Here is a 14,860-nt window from a genome sequence, read left to right on the forward strand (position 1 = left end):
TAAACTATGATATAATAGGATGGGTGGAATCATAGGGAAGTCTTGGCTAAAAGGCTTCACAGGACAAATCATATTTAGAAGATTCATTTATCTTCAAAATCATACATTGTTATCCATACTTTGTCATATGTTAATGTTTAATTTATTTATTTATCACATGTAACACCAAAAATGTGAACTACAGACTCAAATGCCCCTGTGACATGGTGTCTGAAGGTAAAACTACACTTACACATGAAACAGAGGATAAGCAAACATAAAGCTCCATCAGACGTGCTGATCCTAACTATCCAGTGGTCATCTATTTTAATGTCCTCTCCCACCTGATTTCTTCCCTGAGCTTCCAGGGAATTGAACATTTGCCAAGTGGAGGAGACAAAATATTGTGTCGAAAAGAGCTGTTTTGGATTCACACTCTAGAATGTCTACACCCACAGGGCTATGAATGGTTTATTATCATTTCCTAAAAGGTTTTAGGCACGGCATTTCATAACCGTAAGCCTGATGTGTTTAATATTATGTATTTATTCTATTTGCATCCTGTTTATTTGTGTAAATAATTAGTCTTCTCACTAGTTGAGTTGTCTTTATGTATATATTCTGATGGATATCTATTATGCTTCCTTTCTTTACTTTATTCATTGCTGTGCACTCAGGACTACAAACTCCGCCTCCTCCTGCTTCTGAACTACATCTCCCATGTGATCAGGGGTGGTGACTGGTAGCCTGTATTATATAAGCCCGTTCATTGTGACCATGCTGTTTGTTACCCTGATGAAGGTCCTCTGGCCGAAAGCTTGGGAAATTAATTTGTTTTACTTGCATTGATCCAAATGTGCAGATCTCTTTTTCACACAAGGTTTCATTTATTAAAAATTATTTATTATTAAAAAAGAACTCAAGTCTAGGAAACATCAAAGCAATCAGCAGATGCCTATGAAGAAGACTGGCAGTGGACAGTCGAAACATGTCAGGATATCAATACATTTCCTGAATAACAGTTGTCTGAATAAATGAAACCATAACATATTATTCAAAAAGAACTTGCTGGAATTATTAGGCTGAAGTCATGAAAACATCAAAGCAATCAGCAGATGCCTATGACGAAGACTGGCAGTGGACAGTTGAAACATGTCAGGATATCAAAGTACATTTCCTGAATAACAGTTGTCTGAATAAATGAAACTATAACATATTATTCAAAAAGAACTTGCTGGAATTATGAGAAACATCAAAGCGATCAGCAGACGCCTCTGAAGAAGACTGTCAGTGGACTGTTGAAACATGTCAGGAGATCAAAGTACATTACCAGAAGAACACTTGTCTGAATAAATAAGAACTTAACATATTATTTAAAAAAACAAAACAAAATGAACTTGCTTATTATTATTACATGGAAGTCAAGGAAACATCAAAGCGATCAGCAGACGCCTATGAAGAAGACTGGCAATGGACAGTTGAAACATGTCAGGAGATCAAAGTATTTTTCCCAAAGAACAGTTGTCTCAAATAAATTAAACCTTAACATATTATTGAAAAAGAAGACAAAAAGAACTTATGGAATTATTACGTGGAAGTCAAGGAAACATCAAAGCAATCAGCAGAAGCCTATAAAGAACACTGGCAGTGGACAGTTGAAACATTTCAGGAGATCAAAGTAAATTTCCCAAAGAACAGTTGTCTAAAATAAAACTAAATTAAAGTAAATTATCATCCTTAGTTTCACCGTCATTGTTATTCTTTTCTCTGTATTATACTGTTTTTAATGTATTGCACTGTTTTTATTATTGTAAAGTGTCCTTGGGTGGCCGAAAGGCACTTTTAAATAAAATAATATTAATAATTATTCAAATTATTAATAAATGAAACGGTAACATATTATTTTTAAAAACTGGCCGTAGCTATTGTTTGTTTGTTAGAGTACTCTGATCCCGTTGAAGTATACGCTCATTTTACTTTAAATATTTTTTAATTCAATGGCAGACTTGAAAGATACTCAAAAGTGCCAATAATCCGAGTGCAACAACAACAACATGGCTATTGTGGGCACTTAAAGATGTTTACCAGATACAATCACATCTGTAAGATTATTATTGATAATCCTTATAGGCCAATGATAATGTGATTATCGTGACAATGTGTTCAGATCGCCATATCCAAAACCCTCCAGTGTTTCCTGCTAGCTCAGCTCAGTACTAATGTAATGTCATTACCACAATCCTCTGAGCTGCACAAGTTATTTTGGGACTGCGTGCTATAGTGGATGATATAATGAAAGTGACAAATACACGGTGAGCGGTTGATTAAAAGAAGGGGAGATGACTTGAAAGTAAAATCCAAATTGACAGTAGCGAACACTTGAGCCCTGTTGTCAACATGAGTCTGTGTTTGGCCTTAATCAGAGCAGAGAATGTAATGTTTGTGTAAGATAGAGGGTGATGGGGAGGCACAGAGCCAAGCTGCAACACAATCATTCTGGACTCTCTCCTCTACACAGACCTTGGTTAGAGGGCATGGAAGGAGAGAGTGGCCACAGTTTCATACACATCTATCCTAGTCATTGACCTCCTGCTGCACAGAATGCATATGAGCTCTTGGTTGAATAACACTGAATTATGTACTATACTATTTTAGATCAGGGGGTTCTCAACCTTGAGGTCAGGACCCCGTTTGGGGTCGTGAGACACTGGGAAGGGGTCACCAGATGCCTTCAAGAAAAAAAGAATATAATTTTTTTTTAACAATTTGAGCCTATTTTTGCTTATTTTTACCCTTTTTTTTTGCAACAACACCAAACTTGCCATATTTCAACCTATTTTTGACACTTTTTCTTGACACATTTTTGCTCCTTTTAATGCATTTTTGCTACATTACTCCCATTTCTGCCACTTCATCAAATTGCAATACCTTTAATGCACATTTTTTTTTTACTATAAAGACAGTTTTGTTACTTATAAACCCTTTCCACCACTTTTCCCACCTAATCTTACACATGTTGACCCATTATTGCCACTTTTAACCTCTTTTCACCATATTTCTTGCTTATTTTTTGCCAATTGAAACTAAATGTTTCTACTTTTTAAATAAAATTTTTTTTGCCACTTTTAAGACAATATTGACGCTATGAACCCCTTTTACCTCTTTTCCTGTCCATTTTTGCCCACTCTAATTTGCAACTCTTAACCAATTTTTGTGGTTTTTAAAATCCCATTTCATCACTTTTTCCACCATTTTTGGTCACCTATTTTAACCCATTTTATTTCTGATTAAAACAAGGATTTACATCTTTGAGATGACTATATACTTTGGCGCAAATTGTAATAAAGTTACTGAATAACAGTGGATATTATTCAGATAAATAAATGTGGTTATCACAGATTCATACAAACAATGGACCATCATTTTTCTTATTTTATGGATGGGCCCCAAAAAGCTCTCCCCTTTATTCCCCATTAAAGATGACCCTGTCTCCACACGACTGTTCTTGAAATATGTTGAAAAAAGGTTAAAAGTGACAATAATGGGTCAACATATGTAACATTAGGTGGGAAAGTGGTGGTAAGGGTTTATAAGTGCATAACATTTCTTGAAAGTGAAGAAAATGTGCAGAAAAGTCATTAAAATTTGATGTAGAAGTGTCAGAAATGGGAGTAATGTAAAAAAAAAATACATTAAAAATGACAAAGATATGGCAATAAAAAGTGATGAAAATAGGTTAAAATATGGCAAGTTTGGTGTAGTTGCAAAAAGAGGGTAAAATATGCAAAAATGGGCTCAAATTGTTAAAAATAAATCAATAAATAAATCTTAGGCATCTGGTGAGCCCAAGTGGGGTCGTAACCTCAAAGTTAAGAACCCCTGCTTCATGACAGAAAACATTGAATTAAATATATACAAAATGGAATGGGAACAGTTTTGGTAACACTTTACTTGAAGTTTTATACATATGGGGCTGACATTATCTGTCATTAGCATGAATGAGGTGTCATGAAGGTCCTTAAGTGTTTCGCTAAATTATGACACCTTTGGAGCTATGTTGGCATTTTTTGGGTTTGGTGGAGGGATCTTGTTGGGTTAGGGTAACGAACAACACTTAATGACGGCCTTCATGACACATTATTCATGCTATCGACGGGTATATCATTATAATGACAGTGATGTGAGCCTAAACTTCAACTGAAGTGTTACCCAGTTTTGAGTTATTTTATATATAATAACATTTATAATTTTATAGCATGGATAATTTGCCAGTATCCATTCTTACAGCCATGTTCATTTACTGACACTGCCTTATGATCCTTTGATGTTTTACTCAGAGTTTTAAGGACAAAAAACTGCAGGACCTGCTTGTTTTGCTGCAGGCATGCTTTTATGTGTGTGTGTGTGTGTGTGTGTGTGTGTGTGTGTGTGTGTGTGTGTGTGTGTGTGTGTGTGTGTGTGTGTGCGCGTGTGCGTGCGTGCGTGCCGCTGACGTCGAGTGCAGCGTCCTCATATTTCCTCGGTGTATTTTAAACAGGCTGCTCGGCTCGGTGGATGAAGATGGACGATGAAGTGATGCGGTGCTCGTGCTCAGCCTGAAGCTGCATGTGCGTGCGTGCGTGTGCGTGGCTGCCTGCTGTTGTGTAACAGGCTCGCGATCGTCGTGAGGAAAGGGAAAAAAGGCTGAGAGGGGATGGAGCGTTGGTCAGAGGGGGCGCACTGTGCTACACACTGCAGCAGTGTATAACCTGGACCACAGCAGCGGCAGCTCCTGCTCTGTGTGCGGGGCGCAGAGGACGCCATCAGCGGGGCGGCAGGTACGTTTTTCTCCACCTCTGCGGAGGATCGACACTTTGCGCATTGACGCGCTGCGCGTAAACTGAGCCGCGCAGGCTTTCACTCGCACACACACGCACACGGTGACGTCAATGCGACACAGCGCACGTGTCATGTTTATTTATTTATTTATTTATTTATTTGTTCTCGTATTTTTAGGAGATGAGCTTGGTTTCGTTCTCTCTGCGCTAAAGAATGCGTAAAAGCAAGGACGCGCCTCTGGTGCGTCATTCTGGGAATATAACGCAACGCTGTACATATCCTAAAGTAGCCGACTTTACCCAACAGGGAAACTGCGTTAAATTTACATGTTACCAGAATAACTTAATGCTATGTATCCTTAGTAAAAAAAAAAAAAAAAAAAAAAAAAACTACAAAGCTATATCCTCACAAAATGTAAAAAAAATTACAATAATTTCATGAAATGCTTTCATATTCTCTTAGTTAGCTGCAGCGTTTCCAATATAAGAAATGAAAAGTTATTTAAAGATATATTCTCCAATACGCGCTTGTGGGAATGCTGATCCAGTTTGTTTAGGAAGTGACTGGTGTGGTGTGCGCGTTTTGGCGCAACAGCAACAAGTGGAGGAGCTCTATATCCACACTAGTGTTGCTTTACTTGTTTTTTGTTTTTTTGGCAGGTGCGCAACTTGTTGTGTCCACGTGTTTACAAGATGGTTACATTTTAAATTGATCTCCTTTTTATTGGAATTTAAGTGCGTCAAAGCGCGCAAATCCCAGTCATTTTAGTCTAGAATCTTGAAATGACTTCATCTGAATAGGAAACCAACCAACACACCCTTATGAATGGATTCTTATGTCCTGGAATCAAACAATAAGCCTCATTCTGAAGATTAGAAAAACAAAAGCTGTAGTTGCAGGTGTCGTTACATAACATTAAACACACTGAAAACACAACACTTCATATGTACAATCCTAAAAATTAAAAAGTTTAGTTATAGTTATAACGCTGATACAAGATTAAGCTTCATACAAAAGTATTTTCAAAATAAAAGTAATCTTTACATTCAAAGCTGCTGGAGGTGAAAGGGCTGCAAATTAGCCTGAGCTAGAAGTCCCTGCATGCATTACCCATTTTCCTCTTTACCCGAGGCAATGGTGTTTATATTGTTCCTGATAATAAAATAAATAAAATCTATCTGATGAAGGCTTATACTTTAGGCCTCACAGATCCATAAATCAAAACACATTTGCTCCAAAAAAGATGTAAAAGGTTGAAATTGTTGCTTGAATTTTTGTTTTGATCTCCACTGTAAACACACTGTTTATTGACGTTGTCAAAAAGTTTTGCACATTGCATTGTGGGATGTGGAGTCCCTGCAGTAGATGGATGCATAGAATTGTTTTTACTTCAATCTTCCTTTGATTTATTTTCCTTCTTTGCCAGACAAGGAGGAAAGTGGTTGGCTTGACGCCATTTTTGTTATAGTTTGTTCCTTGGATTTCACCTCACTCCAAGAGACATTCAGTTTCAGCACAAATTTAATTGAAGTAAAACAGCAGCAGTGCAATTTCAAAACATGTCCATATCAATGTCTTCCTTCACAGCTGGTTGTCTTTAACGTTATTCAAATAAATTCATAGAATGCTCATAAAATATGATATAAGGTGGGCCTAAATTAAATTATTGCGACATGCAGCCCAAATAGGTAAAAAATCACCATAGTTACCTCCACCTAGAAGGTCATATATTAAGTGATGTATATTTATTTATTTGTTTGCATTTTGGCATGCTTACTTTAAAAGTGCTTTTATCCAAAGATAAACTTTATGTATTGGAAGATTCCTTATAATTCCGGAGGGGATCCAGATCAATGTATTGATTCTGGTTCAGTTTGAAAAATAAAATAAATCCTTATCTGTCATTATTGACGAAATTTCAAAAATTCTTATCTCGGTTCACATTTGACCGACCTTTGTAGAATTTAACTGAGTTATGTGGGGGTAGTTACTCAAGTACCCCACTTAGTTTTATCTAGATCGGATCTGAATTGTGCATTTAATCGCAATTTATCAAATAAAAAATGGGGATTCCCATACATTTGGACCTAATTTATGATAATTAATGGGGATATACATTTCTTCCAAGGCTTTGAAGTGTGAATGATTAGAATCACTGGTCTAGATAACTGAAAATGTCTGGCAAAGAGAAGATTTGGCGCTTGGTGGAGGTTTGAGTTTTCATTTCTTTGGAAATAAATGGGTCACTGATTACTTGTTTCTGGTTGGTAGGAAATAAACCTCCTCAAGCACAACCTTTGAACAAAATACTGTCACAAAATAAATGAAATAAACATTGAACATACAACCAAATACTCATTACTTTCTATTAAGATTGTATTAATGACATTTTTGCCCCTCCTACACACAATAAATGGATAAACTGGATCCTGATACCTTCATACCATGAGGAAATGTGAGCTCCAGCAGCTTGTCTGGTCAGCTGTTGTTCCCTGTGTTCATTGATGAGCCTGGCACACCGCTGAACACTGCAGTTATAGAGATTCTGTCATCAAGCGCTCACAAAATGATTATAGACCAATTCACCAACACATCACTCTACGGACATAATGATCCTTTCCTTCTGGATTACTACCCCAGGCCAGGATAAATAGCTCACTGGTTTGTCAGTGGTCACTTTACAATGGCTAATTATTGCGTATTATCTTGAGCTTCCCATTTATGAGCTTTCAGACTCACAGTATAGAAGAGAAGAGTCAGTCCTGTATCCGTCTCATTGAAACCCAACCCCCAAAACACAAACACCATCTGCTCGTAAGCTTTGAATTGTTTCAGGTCATTTGAGCTTTTCTTACAGTTCAGTCAATGCAATGATCCATTTTTAGATATATATATAATTATACATGTTTTTAAAAATCCAACAAGGGGGACAAATTACAAGATAGTTACTTTATTTAATGTACATATATTTCAATCCTTTTTTTTTTATTGCATATGGCTGTAACATGTCCCAGTTCACAGTTTATTGACCTGGGATGGATTCCTGTGAAGGGTTTTCCTGAAAGTTTTCCTGCTGTGTCTCAGGGTTTCTGGGAGTGTCTCATTGGTAATCTGGGGCGTCCGATTGTCCTTTTCAAAATTTCCCAAATTCTGTTTCAGGGTATAGCCATTTTCGCATCACGTCCACTTTACACTAGGCTTTACACTAATCCGATTGGCTATATCGGATCGGCCAATATTTTGCATTTTATGCAATTGATGTAATCGGCCGTGATGTCTTATATCGCCGATCCAATCATTGACATCATTGTCGTGATGAAACTCTCTGTAGATGCTCCCATTGCATTGTTTTATCCGTCTCATTTACTCTGAAGACGTTTCACACCAAGGACATGATTGCTCTACGTTACAGGGCTCTATAGTACAAGCGTTTCACTCATATTTGATGGTGGGAGTGGAGCGCTGTGCCAGATCTGCTTCCCGAGTCTATATCGGCTCTGAAAGCGGAGTCAGCATCTGTGGTTAGTACCAAAGGAATTCAGTTGATAACTAAAAAAGTCGGTACCCATCCCTCCTCTTATGATCCGATCGGTGATCATTTTTTTAAAAAACTTACTGATTAATGATTGGCCCAAAAATCATGATTGTGTAAAGCCGACTTTATACTTTTACGTTTCCGTTTCATCATCTTTCCCTATTTAGATGACTTTACTTGATAATAAATGTCCTGAAATTGTACCAAACATGCTAAAAATGGTTAATAGTTTCAACTACTGTTATTCATTTTACATTTTATATGCACCAGACGATTTACAAAAACAGGATTGTTATGTTGAAATCACTCAAGAGCAACATTAGCTACACTGTTAAACCCTTAGTCACATGTTTATTTAATGGGAAAAATGCCATTGAAATGTCTGATGTGGTTCCAAAACTTTTATGAAATCTTTAATTACCGCCAACTGGTGAACCATTCTCACATTTTGCTCGAATCCCACGCAGCTGTGTGATTGTAGATGCTTCTGCCATGACGAGTCACCAACATGGGGTTGGGGGTTCATATTGCTTTCTCTATTTCAGAACATGAATTCTTTTTTCCGTCTTTGGCTCTCGTAATCTGAGCGTCTGAATTCAATCTGCTCCTAAATTCTTGATATCTTTAGTCTTTGTTTACCCACACGCACATTGTCAGCCTCAGAGTGTGTTTTGAAGTGTGCACAGTGTAGCTTTAAGTGTGTTTGACCCTCTAAGGCTGACCCTTTAGCTCTTGATCTGTGGCTGACATCAGGGCTGAGCGTGATTTAGAGATGTTGTGGGGCTCAGCACTTTCAAAGCTGGACGTCCGCTCCAACTGAGGATCAAAAGCATCAGCGATTGGTTCTGGAGGCCGCCTCTGCTCACTGTGTGGTCGGCTGCTCGGCTGGAGTTTTGTCACCCTCCCAGGCAGTGGAGCAGGGCCACAGAGACGTCTTTAACAGGCTTTGGTTTGTCTTAAGAGCTAAACACTCAGCTTTAGCTTGAAACTTGGTTGACCTCACCTAGAAGACATTAGAATATCTATAAAGCATCTTGGATTTATATCTCAATGTGTTTCAGTTTGGATTAAGCATGGATAAGGACCTTTCTTTAGTAGCATGAGAGCACTGTAAGAAGCTGTTTGTAATCCATATGTGGGTTCAAGGTGTGGAATTTATAACGGTCAAACTAGCACCCCCCCCCACCCACATACCAGCATAACCACACATACTGCTCTGCTATTTCCCCCTCTCACAGATTCACATACATACACCGATTCAACACCTCTACCTCTCCCCCCTCGTGTCCATAACTCAGTACAAACACATCATCTGCCTGGAAAGCTGAACCCTTAACTGAGCTGTATCACACAGACCAACGGCCTTCTGCTGCTTTATTCCACTTCATGGATATCTTTGTGTTCCATTCATCAATTTCAGGAACTCTTTTTGTGTTGCCAAGATTTTACCCTCGTGTCTATGTTTCATAATCCTTCCCTGTCCACAAACAAGCTCCTCTTGTATCTGAATTTCTTTGATTATTTAGTTATTTGTGATGGAATAAAGTAATAAAGCCAATATACCTAGATAACCTTTAAAGCTAAGTTTCAAACTAGACTTTGCTTACACAATTACCATCAAGTGCATGTTTCATTATTTTCCAGTTCAAACTAATTGTTCCTACTTTTTTTTTTTTTTGCCACTTTTAAGGCAATATTGACACTTTGAATCCTTTTTACCACTTTTTCTGTCCGTTTTTGGCCACTCTACTTTGCAACTCTTAAAAATTTCACCACCTTTTCCACCATTTGTGGTCACTTTTAACCCATTTTACTTGTGATTAAAACAATGATTTACATTTTTAAGATGACTATATACTATGGCAGTGGATATTATTCAGATAAATAAATAAATGTGGTTATCACAGATTCATAGAACAATGGACCATCATTTTGCTGACTTTATGGATGGACCGCACAAAGTTCTCCCCTTTATTCCCCCTTACAGATGGCCCTGTCTCCACATGACTGTTCTTCAATGTTCAAGTCTGTGTTCAATCACCTACAGCTACAGTGGGGGTCCCTGGTCTCTGGAACCTTTATTTTGGCGGTCACAAGCTGAAAAGATTGAGAACCACTGGTCAAATAAACTCCGTTATGGGAAGCCGTTAAACATAAATTTGATCTTGATGATATCAACCATAGTGAAGTAAAAAGTGTGACTTTTATTACATGTAAGCATTATATACTAAATAGGGGGCGGGGCAAAATCAGGCTTGCCATTGGCTTTACCAGTAGACTTAAAATACGTTAGTAAAAACTCTTAACTTTACTTGTACTTTTAGTAATAACACAAAATTGTCTAAAGTAGATGATTTTGCTTTACTAGTAATTTCTACTCGTGCACCAAAGACCTTTGCTAGTAAAACAAAATGTTTTATTTACTAGTACTACTACTAGTACACTAAAGAATCTCACTCGTGGTACTGGTAGACCGTTTTTAGTTTAGAGGGATTATAACCAAATCCAGCTCCCTGATTGGTTGTAGTATTTTTAAAAAAAAATTATTTATATTTTTTGGATAATAATCTAATAATTAAAGATATAAACAGACTAAAAACAATATGAACAAAATATTAATATGTTGCAAAATTGTCTCTTCACTGTTCCCACTGGAGGAACCTGCCTCTGAATTATGCTAATTGACTTTTGATTGACAATGAATAAACATTGGTACAGCAGAGTTTCTTGTTATTAAATAACTCTAAGCCCGTTCCACCAGGAAGCTCTCCATTTAGCGACCAGCCCACGTCTTTACCCTCGCGTAGGTGTTTTAACTTTGGATAATGGTGGACGAGTGCACAGCTGTCATCGAGGTTTGTTCTTGGCTATTTTGTCAGGAATCACCATCACCTCTAAAACACACACCTGGCTTCATATTCAGCCCGGACACGTTGACCCGTCTGTGCAGACGTGACGTCACAATGACTACCTGATTAGTCGCAGCTGCTAGTTCTAAGTCCATGTTGTGGTCGAGGAGTTCATAGTAATCTTTCACACATTGGTACTTGTTGTACTATTGAACATTATTGAGTATTTCCTGCTCCAGACAAAGGCCACATTGTGCCCCGAGAATGACGACAGCTATGCAGTATGCTCACTGCTTACCACAGTGCAATGAAAATATGGAGTGATGTGTTCCAAGTCCCCTTAGAGCAGACATCAGCAACGTTTATCACAATGGGGGCCACAAAAATGTGATTTTCTGTTCTGATGGCCACATTAATCCTCTACATTCATGTCAGCATTAAGAATAATAACCAGTCTGAGGGGGCTGAACGATTAATTGAATTTGGGATATTATTGCGTTATCATAAAATCCGATTTTCTAATCGCAAAGCCTGCAATTTTTTTTTATTTTTATTTTTTTCTTGTCCTGTCTTATACTGTCCTGTTAAGTTCAGAGTGTTTAAGAAATGCAGGCCACATGTTTACATGTTTCATGAAACGTGAAGTTAGTTAGATATGTTGAAGCGGTAAAGCCACAGATTTGTTTGCTTTATTGTCGTAATCTGTGCTTTAAAATGTATATTTTATATTTATTTAAAGTTTAAATAAATCAGAAATTGTTTATTATGAAACAGATTCATTTATTGCTTGTGTTCATTGAAAAATACATGACAAGAGGCCCTTGAAAAAATAATCGCATATTAAATTGCAATCCCAATATTGAGGATTAAAATTGCAATTAGATTATTTTCCAAAAATTGTTCAGCTCTACTCTTATTTGAATTTTTATTGTTTTGATCTGACTCATTTTGTGTATTTTTGTTTGTCTTGTGTATTTTGTGAGTCATTTTTTTGTATTTTTAATGTTGTTTTGTGTGTTATGTGTCAATTTTGTGTTTTGTTTTGTATATTTTGCAATTTACTTATTTTCTGATATTTTTGGAGTAATTTTGTGTATTTTTGTCATTTTGTTGTATATTTCGCTGTAATTTTTAAAAATGTTTTTTTATCTTTTGACAATGTCTGCATTAGAGCCTTAGCATGATAACGATATCTGCTTTGGTAAATCCAGAGCAAAGGAGACATTTGGAGACATTTTGTCACAGTTAAGGGATTCTGGGATATCCTCTGTAGAGATTTGGAGAGAGCCACCGGAGCATCAGCTGCGCACTGTTTAAGGGAGAGTAAAGGTCTCTTAGGAGAGCTCTTCTTCTCTGCCTCATTGTCTACGACCAAACCGTAGAATTGGAACTGTTGCCCCTGCGGTCATATATTATTTTTCGGGTCACAGCTATTTTTATCCTTTTTTTGGTGAACAAAAGAGGTTTTTGTCTTTAACTTTTCCTGATTATTTAGAGCAACTAAAAGCAGCACAAATGGTCATTTTGACCCAAAAAAAAAACCCGCTAAATGACCTAAAATGCAGTCTGGATGTTTTTACAAACGGAAGGAGCAGATCATAATAACGCTGACAGCCAGTCTGACTCAAACCTTTTTTTTTTTTTTTTGCGTGACTCATTAATCTCCTCCACTCCCCAACTCAATACGCAAACACACAGGCAGGCTGTAACTGGTTCGTATATGATTGTCTTCTTTGAGCTGTGCCTCAGACTGTTCACCTGACCTTTGACCTCTGAGGAAAGGCGAGGAAGCTCCGCATGCCTTCCTGGAGCGACGAACCAAACCAGAACAGCGTTGTACATCCATAAACATCATTTCCCTTCCTCTGTTTTGCTCCAACTGCTCTGCACCAGTCATGGAGTTTACACCAAACACCGACTTTGTCTGCATGTGCTTTAATTTGTGTCTCCACTGTCAGCTTCATCACATCATGCTTCCTCCACCATCTCCACTCCCTTATCTCTGCTACTCTCTCATCACTGCATTCTTATTCGCCCTCCTCTTTCTCTGAGCTTATCGCTGCATCTTTAGCCCTGGTTTTTCAACCCACACCCAGGTGCAAGCTGTAAAGTGGTAATAAATATATCTGTAGTTAAATGGGGGACATGAGAAAAAGAGAGAGAGTGAGAGTGAGATGGGAAAAAGAGCGAGTGGAGGGGACGGTTGAGGCATGATGGAAAATAAACAGGGAGGCTCCTGTGAGTGGGAGGAGATTGAGATTAACCACCACTTATATTTCTGCACTCATTGACAGATCTTCCTCTCAGACACTTTGTTTTATCTGCACTCACCCAGTAAACAGGAGACTGTGATTTGTAGAGAGAGACTCTGATCCAGAAAGGCTGTGTGTGCTCTGGCTTACAGATCTGTGACGAACACACACACACACACACACACACACACACACACCTTACATGCGAAAGCTCGTGTGCAGCCATTGATTTCCTCTTTCTGTGTTTTCCCTTATTGCAGTGGTTCTCAACCTTGGGGTCGCGAGACACTGTGAAAGGGTCACCAGATGCCTTCAAGAAACTATGAATATTTTTTTGGCTTATTTTTACCCTTTTTCTGCAACTACACCAAACTTGCCATATTTGAATCTATTTTATCACTTTTTCTTGCCATATTTCTGCTCCTTTTAATGTATTTTTTTTAAATTTCAATGCATTCTCTCCACATTTTTTTTCACTGTCAAGACATTTTCGGCGCTTAAAAACCCTTCCCACCACTTTTATCACCTAATGTCACATATATTGACCCATTATTGTCACTTTCACTATCTTCATATTTCATGGTTATTTTTTCCAATTTAACCACATTCACCATTTGTCATCCCAAGTATTTGCCAGTTTAAATGATTTCTTCCTACCTTTATTTTGGGGGACCAGGGCTGAAAAGGTTGAGAACCACTGGTCTAGTTTGCACTTCTACGTATACATAAAATACAAAATATGTAAGAAACCAACCATATCCAAGCAATAAATGATAGATATCAGTTCCAACAAGATATTCACTTGAAATTTCCTGCATTTTGGGACCGATTTCTATTTAATTAAGTAAATATTAAGGATGATTTGAGGAAAATTGAATAAGAATTTTGAATTTTTTTAAATAGTTTAACATTAAAAATGACTGAAATCATGCAATATAAGCACTGGGAAAGCTGTGATCACCTGTAAATATTGTTGAGTTTACTTCCTACTGTGGGCCGAATTGGATGCACCAAAGGGCCAAATTTGGCCCCCGTGGTCATGAGTTTGACACGTTATCGACAGGATTGATTTCTTCTTTCTGTGCTTTCCCTTATTGTGTTACTCTGATCCTGATTCCAGTGCCTCAGGCCATCTCCTGATAAGAGAAACCAGTGTAGTTAAGGTTGATGTAGTTGGAGGTGTTTTGAGAGGATGTGACTGGCAGCTGTTTGGCTAAATGACTCATTGAGTTGTGTAATTCCCCAGGGCTATGGGTGGAGGGGTTGTGTGTTTCTACTTTTCGATGGGTACGCTGAGCTCCAGCACTCACGGTGCTACAGCTGGAGGCTGGAAACACGGCACCCATGACCCAAACACAACTAGCAGCAAAGAAAAGCCTTAAAGTCTCAAGTGGGAAATGAGAAACTGGTTTTTTTTTTAGTATTTG

The 14,860-nt window shown here is 37.8% G+C and overlaps 1 protein-coding gene across 1 annotated transcript in view; it reads left to right on the plus strand.

The window, feature by feature from the left end:
• The first annotated feature begins 4,512 nt into the window (after positions 1 to 4,512).
• LOC114467593 (proline-rich transmembrane protein 3) overlaps positions 4,513 to 14,860 on the plus strand; it is a 23,097-nt gene continuing 12,749 nt past the window's right edge. The window contains exon 1 of the mRNA XM_028454008.1: positions 4,513 to 4,796. The gene's annotated coding sequence lies outside the window, so the exon portion shown is untranslated. The remainder of the gene's footprint in view (positions 4,797 to 14,860) is intronic.

Source organism: Gouania willdenowi, chromosome 7 (assembly GCF_900634775.1).
Source record: "Gouania willdenowi chromosome 7, fGouWil2.1, whole genome shotgun sequence".
Classification (NCBI taxonomy): Eukaryota; Metazoa; Chordata; class Actinopteri; order Blenniiformes; family Gobiesocidae; genus Gouania; species Gouania willdenowi.